General features: G+C 34.6%; 1 long non-coding RNA gene and 1 other non-coding gene across 2 annotated transcripts; one reads left to right on the top strand and one right to left on the bottom strand.

Annotated features, from left to right (window-relative positions):
- Positions 1-234: 234 nt before the first annotated feature.
- On the bottom strand, positions 235-307 carry Trnam-cau (transfer RNA methionine (anticodon CAU)). The gene has a single exon. It is a non-coding gene; the product is annotated as a tRNA-Met (tRNA).
- A 9,770-nt stretch (positions 308-10,077) lies between these two features.
- LOC126054750 (uncharacterized) lies at positions 10,078-12,746 on the top strand. Its single transcript, XR_010277700.1, has 2 exons — positions 10,078-10,692; positions 11,140-12,746. It is a non-coding gene; the product is annotated as an uncharacterized LOC126054750 (long non-coding RNA).
- Positions 12,747-13,392: the final 646 nt, after the last annotated feature.

Raw genomic sequence — 13,392 nt, 5'->3', positions numbered from 1 at the left:
AAGAATTGGATAATGCACAATATCTATGACAAAAACAATTCATGTTGTAAGTGTATTGTTTTTTTGTTTGTTTACTCTAAACCCACCCAGATAGAATGTACCTAATACCTACATAGCATGTATTAGGTGCTTGTATTTTTGCGTACTTAATATCACATACAAAACGTAGTTCCGAATTCATTTTGCCCACTTTTTTATATTTTCCTATAATTTCATCAGACATAACAAAAGATATGCCCCGGGTGAGGATCGAACTCACGACCTTAAGATTATGAGACTTACGCGCTGCCTACTGCGCCACCGAGGCTGGTGGTAATCTGGTCCAATATACAATATTCTTCATTTCACTTCGATTTGTTTATCGGGAGAAAATTGGATAAAAGAGGAACATGTACCGAAGGACCACTCTGACTGAATACAAAAATGGTCCATTGCTATACATATCTGTCACAGTAATGAATCTTTATAAGATTTGAGAGACTTTCCTATTTACACACACTGTACCCGAATTCCCAAAAATAACTTAATTTGTACTAATACTTTTAACGGAATTACTTAGGTAAATGGTTAAATAATTGAGGAAAAGAATTTCATTTATAGGAATGAGTTTTCTGCATACTTTTATGCATTGTGACATTATCAGTCAAAGATAGCTTATCTTTGTACCTATAGATATTTGCGAAATCAATGCTTAACGTTAATCTTTTGTTGACATTACGTAAAAGTATGCAAATAAATACACTTGTATGTACGATAATATGTATATTTATACAAAATTGCAACGTTTTTGTTTTTGCGCGTTTGGAATGAATAGCTGGACTGATTGATAAAAACATATATTTAAGCAGATCGATGAAACTTCGGTTAAAGTTTATTTTCAATTCGGCCGGTATGTTTTTACACTCGGCTGTACCAAAATTAGGATTATGATCATCAAAGTGTATTATTATAATTCTTCTACTGGAATCTTTTATTTAATATTAAATTCTGGCTTTTCTCATCGACTGATTTAACCGATTTATCCGAATGATTAAAGTAGCTCCCTCGATACACACGTGAAAAGCCGAAGTATCCACTAATATCATTGATTTCTAGAATATTCCAATGCACCCCGCCAGGTCATCAAACCCCGATATTTCAGTGTAAACTGGAAACAAAAGAATTTATAATGAGAAATATCCAAATCTTAAGAACTCGAAATTGCCAAAATATCTTTGGAACTGACATTGAGTTATTACTTATTGGTGTATGGTACAAGAGTCAATCGCATTAGAATTCTAATTGGGTTAACCTCAAAAGTACTGCAGAACAAGGCAAGAATTTTTCAACCTATATTGGACTCGACTTCCAGTCTATCTGGATGCAGCAGAGTACCAGTACTTTACATGGAGTTACCGCCTTTCGCCCTACCTTAACCCAGTTACGCAGGCAACCCGATTACCCTTGGTAAGACTGGGTGCCAGATTTTCTGACTAATACCAAAGATGTTCGACGACCTCGATGGCGCAATGGTCACCATGCCGGACTGCCGAACCTGAGGTCCCGGGTTCGATTCCCAGTTCGGTCGACATTTTGTGATGAGCATGCTTGTTGGCCGTGTCTGGGTGATATAATATGTATTTATAAATATGTATATATATGTAGCTACATGTAGTTTATCAGTTGTGTTAGCACCCATAACACAAGTTAATTAATAACTTACCATGGGGCTAACCGACCGTGTGTGGAAAAAGTGTCCCGACATATGTATACGTTAAAAAAAAAAATACATCCAGCAAAATAAGTATTGTAATAAAAGCTCTATACTGTTTTCTTGTGCTCTGCTACATAGTTACTTCCCTACTCTACTCTTCTACACAGTTCTAAGTTCATATCAAAATTCACTTCTCTCATAACTTGTACCAAACTAACAAGGCGTGGCATCGTTTAATGGGAGTCTGCTTAACTGCACCGTTCATTTTCATCGTCGCCTTTTATACAAAACGTCAAGAGTGCTCCGAATATCCTCGTTGATTCTGTCAATTTATCTTGAGCGTCAATTGTCTGTATTGAATCAATATGTCAGCACTTTTGTGTTGCAAGGGATGAGATTTTTTTTCATGAAATTATTTTCATTGTGCAGTTCTAGAGAAGTTAGTTGGATTGATAATATCACAAGCTATTTATTTTATAATTAGGCTTATACTAAAAAAATGTATTTCAAATTGTCTCTAATTTTACAACGATAATCAAAAAGGGTTTATAACATGTGCAAGATACAAATCAATATTTTTTGTAATATATATAAGTTTTGTATATAAGTTTTGAATCTTTGTACTTACCTAGGAACATAAAATTCTCAAAATATTAGGTAAGTATACAGAAATAAAATCCTAAAACCGCTAAAATTACAAGCCTAATGACTCCAATGGACCTAAAATCCTCATAAAGAATTTTCACAGCTCAAAAAACGTGTAATTTTTAACAGTAACAAGTTTAGTTTGAAAGCAACTAAGTACTCTGTCCACATAATTTAGTACTTGGCAACAAAAAAATCTTAAAAACAAGCAAGTCTTTAATTACGAAAAGTTTTACCATTCTTCAAAAGCTAACAAAGCTAAATTAAATTTTTATGAAACAAGAAAAAATAGCTCGCGACAAAAGGGTTCTTATTTAGTACGTACCTCTGTAGTAATTATTTCTAAGTTTTCAAGATGGCGTAAGACTGCAGACTAAACAGTCGCCCGACAGTTATTTAAGACTAGCTTCCGCTCGCGGCTTCGCCCGCGTGATGTGTTGATAAAAAGTAGCCTATGTGTTAATCCAGTTTTCATCTATCTACATACCAAATTTCAACCAAATCGGTCCGGCTGTTTTCGCGTAAAAGAATAACATACATTCTCACAAACTTTCACATTTATAATATTAGTAGGATAAGATTATCTTGATCCCAATCAAAGTTTTCGGTTGCGCTGATACCGGCTAAATACCTGAACGTTGCAATGTGCTCACTATCATACATTTTCATACTGATTTATGAGCGCAAAAATCGGCCGACTAAAAGTGTGCAGTGTGCAATCTTAGGAATCAACTATATTGAATGTTTCTTTAAGAACTTTAATTTACTTCTTTTAATAATTTCATTTTAGATCGAAGTTTCCATTAATTCTCTCAAACACATTTTTTTTGCTGTAGTTTTAGATTGTTTTGCTTATACTTTTCTCTAAGAATTTTGAATAGCAGCGGTAATGTGACCAGAAATCAATTAAAGTCGAAAATAAGTAAACGGTTATTTATTCGAGTAAGACTGAATTGCTTGTTTACTTCTCAAGGTTTACTTCAATTTTATTTCAATAACAGATGATTATTTTATTGCTCTGATTTTAGGAAATAACTAAAATTGATTTTCTCTTGTTAAATATTTTTTGTTATACAACCTTTATACATTCTCTAAAAATTTACAAAAAAAAAACTTTTCCACTGAAACTTGTACTCAGACCCACATTTAAAATTAAAGGCCTCCAAAAGACCCCTAACTCTAACAGACATTAAATTGTCAACAAACTGTTAAAAATGTGTTTAAAATTTAACCCCCTGAAAGTTATAGAGCGAAAGTTCTGAAGTTGGCCTGAAAGTTAATTCATTAGGACCGGGTGGTGCCGGGGTAAAAACTTGTTTTAATAACGAGGCCTAAATTGGGCTAGTTTTTGTATAGGGATGTGAGAAACTTGATAACGTTCAAGACTTAGCTGGTAGACGATTTTTTCCTGGTGTTATGAAGATTAAATTTGCTAAAATAATAGAAGTTAAGAATTTGTTTGGCCGGATGTATTTTTGTCAGGAAACCATCATCGGCCTAGCTTTTTCCCAACTATGTTAGGGTCAACCATACCCCAGCGACCTTACGACCATAGCTTAATTGTGTGGATACCACTTGGTACGACTGGTTGTCACACTTTCAGACTTTTAACTTCCCGTAACGACTATCAAAGACTAATTTATCGTGCAAAACACGGAAGAAGTTCTTCTGTGTTATCCCAAAATGGTTACCCATCCAGGGAACGAGTGCGTTTCTCAATGATCGGCCGATCATCGTCATTGCTCTGCAATGTTCTTAGAAAATATTAGTATAGCTTAAAAAGTAGTCAGTTCAGTCTATTACCTGTAGTTATTTATGAATCCAGCTTAAACCGAAAATTGTAATACAATTCTGCATTTGACTCGTTTCAAAACTTATCCATTCTCTGCAGTGTAACAAATGCTTCCGAATGGAAATATGAAGCTTGCATATTCATTATTCAAATACTAGTTTCGTAGTTATTTAAAACTCTAACTAAACTCGGAACTAGTATGGTTCTAGACTAGGCAATGTCTATCCAGATGCTTTGAAATAAGACCGAGTTAAACCGAAGTGGCGCTCAAATATTTATAAGTTTCCAAAGTTAGTACTATTGTAAATCCTAAAACGAGGGTGTTTGATGAAGTTTGTTTTGTCTGTTGGAATGTTTTGTATGAAAGGAGTTTTTTTATGTAAAGATACAGTCAATGATTGATGCGAAAACATAAGTTTTCATACAAGTGTCTCTATCAGTTTGTTAATTAAGTTATAACAGCGACGATTATAAGCAATTTTTACTCTTAAATCCTCGCATTTATACACATAAATACATCAGAAGGCTTCTTCTGAACAGAATTAGAAACTTATGATAATTAGAGAATTAAAAATGTAATAATGCTAATCTTATTTGTGAGTTTCATAGGTTATTTTTACCCCCGGATGAACAAAACCGAGGGAAACAACTAGTTCGATAAGACAGTAAAGTCCTCGTTAATCTATCTTATGACGTAGCATATTAATGACGTAATCTTAAGTCACAATATGACGTAAAGATGACGTAAACTTGTCTCCATTGTTTTCCGAAAATAATTCGGTCTTTGTCTCAAAAAATAAAATATATGAACACTTTCCGAGTAACTATGTATTTGTATCGTTATATTATTGGATCTAGAGTTTTTTACCAAGAATATAGTATAAATAAAAACATGATATTTTCAATAAATTACCAACAGTTGAATGAATTGATATTAGAGACTTGTGGGGCCATAAAGAAAAATATCGCGAAAGAGTTGAAAGCTACTTTTTATCTATGTTCACCGCAAAGTTGTTCCAATGCCGAGCCTTTGTTACTGCGGGTGGAAGCTGTATTAAGTATTAATATAAAACATAGGTAAACAAAAATATTATAGATACCTAACAGACAAAAATAATATTTAAAAAAAACAATGAACTAAAAATAATACAACAGAGTAAAATCGCTCTGAAGAACTAGTTTCATATATTTTGACTTTATCATGTTCCAAATTTTATGCATTCACGTCATCCTTGCATGCTTGTAAGTACCAACGGAGCGCACTTTACGTACCGCACCGAGTTTTAGTCAAAATACGCGATTAGAATTTCAAATTTTTAAAATTTGCTCTCCCAACGTTACTTGAAAGGTGAATGAAATAAACATGTATTTTTGCGGATACAGATTCCAATTTCTTAGCATAATTTGCTTGAGTTCATGTGTCTAACTAGGGAGCAGAAAATATCTATACCATCTATACTAATATTATAAAGAGGAAAACTTTGTTTGATTGTTTGGTTGTAATGGATAAACTCATAAACTACTGGACCGATTTTTAATATTCTTTCACCATTAGAAAGCTATATTATCTGCGAGTAACATAGGCTATATTTTTATCCCTGTGCGGGCAGTAGCTCTCACGTGGGTGAAACCGCGGGAAAACGGCTAGTGTCTAATATAATTTCAGTATTGATTTTTTTATATCATAAAAAAATCTCAATCTTCAACATTGTCATATGAAAGCTTTATAAGAATTGGCTTTCGTGGTTTATTTTCGCAGCTAAGTACCAGATCTCACTGATCCGATCATCTGGCTTTTAACTACTCGTAACGACTGTCAAATCATCATCCTCCGAGCCTTTTTCCCAATCATGTTGGGGTCGGCTTCCAGTCTAACCGGATTCAGCTGAGTACCAGTGCTTTACAAGAAGCGACTGCCTATCTGACCTCCTCAACTCAGTTACCCGGGCAACCCGATACCCCTTGGTTAGACTGGTGTCAGACTTACTGGCTTCTGACTACCCGTAACGACTGCCAAGGATGTTCAATGACAGCCAAATATTTATGTACAGTCACATAGTTACCGGTAGCCACAATTTGTTTATCCTCTCAGGAAATTCATAAATATGATATAGGTCACCCATTCATTAACCGACTATCTTGAACCTTGCACCTTTTGTCCTAAATCTTGCAAACATTCGATATCTTCTACAAAAAAATATCAACGTAATTAATCAAAATACCCTCCCCTCCCTTCACATAATTATTTGTGATGCAACCCTTCCGAGGGCTCCACCAGTTCAGGATCTCATTAGCAGTGACCTGAATAGGACAGATAACTGTAGCTGCAGTAATTAGAACGAGACTGCTGGCACAATATGTGTTCCTGGTAATTATGACACGGAGTTAGAAATGTGAGATTATGTAGATTTTATTATTTACTTAGATATGTTTAAAATCGTGCACGATTTTTATGGTAAACTAACTTACATTAGCGGTTTCATCAACTTCCTGAGGACACTACTTCACACAACCGAATAAAAGTAGCTTAGCTTAGAATACTTGGGTTACGAGTACAGTGATATACTATCTATGTAGCATCCCTTCAGATTGGACATTTCATGTCGGTGCAAAGTTTAATTATTTATTTATTCCAAGTAGACCTAAAACAGGTTCTTATGAAAACTTAAGCCCTGGAAAAAAAGACCTGGAAAGAAACTATGGTCACTGGTCACTCTTGTAAACTTATATTGTTCATCTGATCAAATATTAACAAAATCATGTTATAACGTCATCAAAGTCATATTAACACACTATTTCGCCTTTTAATATCACACCGCTTGTATTTGCGGTTCATACAAGCGATAATATGCTGTAATACCGAGATACAAGGTTGACGATATCAGCAAATCGACGCCTCCCACGCAAAAGGTCGGAACACATTTTTTTACAAAAATCGTTTTTTTGCACCATTACAATAATCTTAAATATTATTACGTATTACTAAAATCCAAATTTTAATATCTTCTATAAATAGTGAGTTTTTTAATGGATAATGGTCTTAACAACAATGTTCTCCAGCGCATAAAGTCGCGCGGATAGTTCCGACTGTATGCTCCGATCGATTGGAGCGAGGACGGCCAATCAGAGCGGAGTACCGACGTCGTATGTCAATCGTCATATTCTAGCCGTCCCACGCAAAACGTCGAAACGTTTATGTTACGACTTTATGCGCTGTAATCATGCGTGTACTGTGGTCAGTTACGACTTTATACTACTCAATAATTTAATTCTAGGAGTCGTAACTTATTCTTAAGACCATATGCGAGGTTTAAATATAGCAATGAATAAAAGTATAAAGACGTATCATAGACATACGGCTGTATGCTCCGTTAAAAAAATAAGATACGATTTTGTGCTTTTCAATTATAGTTGAAAAATCATTAAAATTAACGTTCGAACTGCTTCGTTGGTCTAGGGGCCGCGAGTATGACTGCCCCCCACAAGGTGTTGGGTTTGATTCCCGTATCGGGCAATAATTATTGGGTTTTTCAATTTCGAAATTCTCATAACACGGAGTCTGGAATAGTGCCTAATGTTCGACAACAGGCATAACAATGGGATTAATAACTGAGTGGACTGTAATATTCTCCTGTCTCTTACTTCTCTAACCTATGCTTACCCCTTTGGGGAATAAAAGTCGTTATGTTTGAGTTATGTTAATTTTCTAAGTCTCTATCTATGTATTTGTAACATGTGTAAAGGACAATGCTATTCTTTGTATAGTAGTCGGGCTCAAGTTTTGCCCACAGTAACTGCATAGTGTATAATGTTCCATAGGCTTATATTAGGTCCCAGACCAAAGCATTTCGAAATCTACCCCAGGAGTCCTGAGATAAACTGGTTTCACTCTTATTCAATATTCTGAAAAATATGCTTACAAACGAAGTCTTAACACTTTTATTACCTTAATTAAATTATATTAATTGATAAATACGAGTTATAGTATACGACAACTTTTTTTTAACCGACTTCTTAAAATGAATCCGTCGTTTACCAACCGATTTAAACAAATATTTTATTGTTTGAAAGAGTTTACTTCCTAAGTTTGTTCCTAAGTTTGTTCCTTAGTTTACTTCCTTTGTCATCCCGTCTAGATATGGAAACCCTAAAAAAATCGGGTGCAACTCTCGAAAATTATAGACACATTTTGAGGAAAACTTCTCATTCGGGTAGATGTCTCAGATACCACAAAACAGTGGAGGTTAAGATCTGACCTGAAGATGAAGACGACAGAGAAACGAGGGAATTCCTCAACGGTGTCTACTATCTAGCTCGTATTCGAGAGAGAGTTCTTGATAAGATTTTTTCAGTAGATAGCCCATAGCGCAGGGGTCTTGTAAATTTTAACCGAGAATTCAAATATATTGCGGTAATTGCCTTATTTTTCAGGAAATCAGGGTCAGTTTTTATTAGAAACTAATGCTTTTAGAATTTGTTTTAAAATCAAAGTAAAAAAAAATTACTCATTCTAACTTTTTATAGTACTGAATCCTGACAGCCAGATCCTGAGATGAATGATAATGAATATGAACAAGACTTATTTGTCAGAAAAGTCTTGTCCGATTAATTTGTCAGGACCCCTGGAAGCGATTTTAAAAATATTTGAATTTCGTGTTAAAGTGAAGTAAAGATCCTATTTAACCACTCCCATTTACTGGGAAAAGGGCTCAGGCTTTGTAAATTGATTGTTCATGTGGAATATTTATTTACAACAACTGGTTTTCATGAGGACCCTCAGGACCAATATCTAAAATATTTTAATTTCGTGTTATGAGTGAAATAAAGAACCTATTTTGACCACTCCCACTACTGGGCAGCTGCCCAAGAATTTGTAGAGTGACTATGTAAGAAGAACATTTGAACTGGTTTTCCTCGGGGCCCCTGGGACCGATTTCAAAAATATTTTAATTTCGTGTTATGAGTGAAATAAAGAATCTATTTTGACTACTCCCACTACTGGGCAGCTGCTCAAGAATTTGTAGAGTGACAATGTAAGAAGAACATTTGAACTGGTTTCCCTCGGGGCCCCTGGGACCGATTTCAAAAATATTTTAATTTCGTGTTAAGAGTTAAGTAAATAACCTATTTCAACTATTCCCACTACTGGGTAAATACATTTTATAAAGTAACTGTTCATGTGGAATATTAGAAACACGCTGTAACCATTTTTCCTCCACTTTCTAATGCCTCTTTCTTACCATTTGACTTCATTTCTCTAGCTTTAAACTTGTTATTTATATGGATTTCGACAGTTTGCTCGTCGCATATAGTCGTAATTCAAAACTTACGTCGTTATTCGTGTTGTTTAAATCAAGTTTATGAACGCATACAGTCGTAACAAGAAGATACGACCTTTTTCAATCAAGTATAAGGTCGTAAGTAAGTAAAACGGGGTTTTTTCGATAATTACATTTTTTTATAATATCCAGCACCTGGGAATAAATTATTTAATTGTTAATTGACAGCATAATGCAAAAATCTCTGTTGAAAATCTTTCAGAATAAATTTTATCATCACCGTATACAAAAAACGCTCTCCTGTAAAAACGATTTTTTAGCCTTACGACCTTATGCGTAGTAGGCGTCGAAATGTATTTGTGTAGGTTAAAAGAGAAAATATCTGCGTCAGTCACAGAATTATATTTTCTCACTACAAACAGGTGTAAATAGTTTTGCAAGGGTTAGTAAACGTCTATCAAAGTCGGTGAGTCAATATTTATTCACAAAATATGAGAGTATTTTATTGTATGAAGAATATTTAGGAAAGGAAATAATTTATTCGTTCTAGCTTAAAGATTGTTGTAAATTGTGATGAATAATAAAAAAAGGCAGAGTTTACATAATACAATCAATCAATCTAAGAATGGCTTCCACAGATTGCAAGTCCGCAAAACGTTAAAAGTAAAACATGAAAATGGGTCATAAACAGAACATTAAAATTATGTGTGCGTTGACTCAAACTTAACTAAAACAATGTAAATCAACCATATTTATACTTACAGTTATTTAATATGAGTGTACACCATTAATTTACCAGGTAATTTTTACATTTTAATTATTAGTTTTAAAAATATTAAAATATAAACATCCTTTTTGTACCCCTCCGTGGACCGTTTCCAAACGCGGTTTCAAACTTCATGATCAAAATTAAAATGTAATAATTTACAAATACTAATACATCACCTCTTTTAACCGTTATTAATATAATCAAAATCCATTTTTCCACTGTTATACAATATTTAAATAAAATTTCTTCAAATTATGATACATGAACAATTTGTTATTAGGTCCGCGACTCTTTCCGTGGTCATAATATATACAATGTTTGAATTCTCAATATTTGGAACGCAGCCTAAATTGTTTATTTGAACTGGTAACATTTCAATCGCTGTCAGTTTAAGATACCTTGGTTTCGGTCTGCATGCGCTCCGTCAATTAAAAAACAAAAATTGCTTAAATCAAAGATTATTTCAGTATAATATAAAAGATCATTGCGACTTTTCTGTGACTTCGATACCACGGTAAGTGTTTTATCAAATATTATGGAAATCTATTAACATCAATTGTTATGGGACGCCATTTTTACAAGCATTGCTTTTTAAATTCTAACCTAAAATTTTGACGTGTTTTACGCTTGATTTGATTGATTTTCTCATCCGTGGACAAACTTTTCCGTAGACAGTCACTTCTGTGGACGTAGACTTTTCTGTGGACATTGACACGGAAAAGACTGTGTCCACAGAAGTGACATCTATTAAGACTAAAACTTGCTTTTGCAAACAAATTATGTGTTGAACAGCTAGAGCATTTGTTTTTGTTACTTTGCATAGGATATTATGCCATGTATAATATATTTATTGTCATGTTTATTATGGGACTTTTTTACCAATATTGTGTTGCATTTACGTGTTATGTCTTTTTTAATGCTTGGCTTGGTGTGGGTACATGGTTCATTGTCATTGTTTCAGTAAATTAAAATGCCTAGAAAAAATACACTAAAGAATCTTACTGATGAAGAAAAAAGATGAGACGGCGTGAACAAAAAATTAAGTATGCGTCGAGCTCGGGCTAAGTTAACTGAAGCTGCTGTTGAAGAGATACGCAAACAAGATAGAGAAAGATACCATAAGAAAAAGGATAGAGGAGATATTAAAACAATTGATCAGTTTACACCGAGGCAACAGCGGCAAATAAGAAAAATGTGGCGCGAAAAATCGAAGAAACGGCGACAATTATTAAAGATGCGAAAAGCTACTGAATCACTTATACAAGAAAATACTCCACCGGCAAGTCCGTCTTCCTCACTCGCGAGTTGAATCTGGACGTGCAGTAGCTGCCCGAAATAAAAGAGCAAGAAAAGCTGAAAATGAGGCTTTAAAGAAAAAGGTGTTTCAGATGGGGAAGGTAATTAAAAAGTATAGAATGAGAATACGAAGACTAGAAGAAAGAAAACAGAAAGCATCGAAGTCGAGTTCTAGAAATAAAGTCTTGAAAACGGATATAAGAAAAGCTGTGCATGATTTTTTAATAAATGACGAATATAGTAGATTAACTGCAGGTAAAATGAAACAATAACTAGGAAAAAGCAAAAGGCAAATTCGTTTACTAAATGACACACTTTTAAACTTACACATAATATTTAAACTCAAAACAGGATTTAATATTTCATATCAGACTTTTAGGAGATATAGACCTTTTTGGGTTCTGTTTCCAAAAGCAGCTTCAAGAAACACGTGTCTCTGTACGTTACACGAAAATAATGATCACATAATTCGATCACTTCAAAAATCGAAAGTTGTTTCTTACGGATCTGCATCCGATGCCGCTAAGGCATTGTGTTGTAATAATACACTGACTCCTAAATGTTTAGAGAGAGTGTCAGAGCTGTCTTTATAAGAAAATTGATTTTAATAACTTTGCCGAAAACGATTATATAACTTATGATAGATGGGTTACAAAAGACGTGGATGTAGTTATCAAAGGTGTACAGAAAAAGTGCAAGAAATGTGTTAAAGAAACTGTTAAAACTACGATAGGTGCGCTAGTGAAGTTATTACATTTAAATTTACCAGTATTCATGCAACATGTAGCTAATATGATTCATCAAATGAGATCAATACAAACATTTAAACAACAATTAACGTCTACCAAAGGCTTGTTGCATGTAGACTTTTCCGAAAACTATAATTGTAAGTATAGTGCTGAGGTTCAGTCGGCTCATTTTGGTGGCTCGAAGCCTCAATTGTCTCTTCATACTTGCGTTTATTATAGCGCGGCAGAATTTCCGAATAATGGTTTCCAAACTACATCCATGTGTTCTATTTCAAAAAATTTACGCCATGATCCTGTTATGATCTGTGCCCACCTTAAACCAATTCTACAGCGAATTAAAGAACTCAGTCCAAATTTAACAGAACTACATATTTTGAGTGACGGCCCAACGACCCAATACCGAAACAAAACTATGTTTCTTTTAATTGTTAAATTCATTAGTCGAGAATTAAATGACGTGACCGATATTGTTTGGCACTATAGCGAAAAGGGGCATGGCAAAGGTGCTCCAGACGGAGTAGGTGGCTGCATAAAAAGGCTGTGCGACAGTTCGGTTGCGATGGGCAAAGATGTGTCTGACTATGACTCACTTATGTTATGTCTAAAAGAGAACTGTAAAGGAATTGAGATCTACGGAATTGGGGATCCAAATATTGAAGACATTCAAGAAATAGTAGATAAAAATGCGATGAAAGCTTATAAAGGGACATTTAAGATACATCAACTTTCTTGGAATCAAAATGATCCAAATATTTTACATGCCCGAAGGCTTAGTTGTCTGTCTTGTGCATCTAATGCTGTTTGCCCGCATTTTGAAATTGGCCAGATAAAGGTTCCGTCCAATAATACACAAACGCATAGTCCCTTGAGTATGGCTGACGCAAGGAACGTTTCTCCGAGAAGTGAAGACACGGCTAATGCTTCTACAATAACTTATAGGTCAGATCAGATTACACCTGATGGAGGTACTTCTCATAATGTCCCATCACGTCCCTGTAAAAGATTTGGTTTCCTGCCAGACTCTGATGATTCAGACGTGTCTTTACCTCTGCAGGATGAGAGATCCAAGTTCCTTTCAGACTCTGATGACTCTGATGTTATTTTTACACCTCGCTATCGTCATCCATTGCCCACAGACAGCAGCAGCGAAGGCGACTTCATTGTACGAC

This window comes from Helicoverpa armigera, chromosome 24, assembly GCF_030705265.1.
Source record: "Helicoverpa armigera isolate CAAS_96S chromosome 24, ASM3070526v1, whole genome shotgun sequence".
Classification (NCBI taxonomy): Eukaryota; Metazoa; Arthropoda; class Insecta; order Lepidoptera; family Noctuidae; genus Helicoverpa; species Helicoverpa armigera.
The sequence above is the reverse complement of the archived record's forward strand: the minus strand, read 5'-3'. Positions and strand labels throughout refer to the sequence as shown.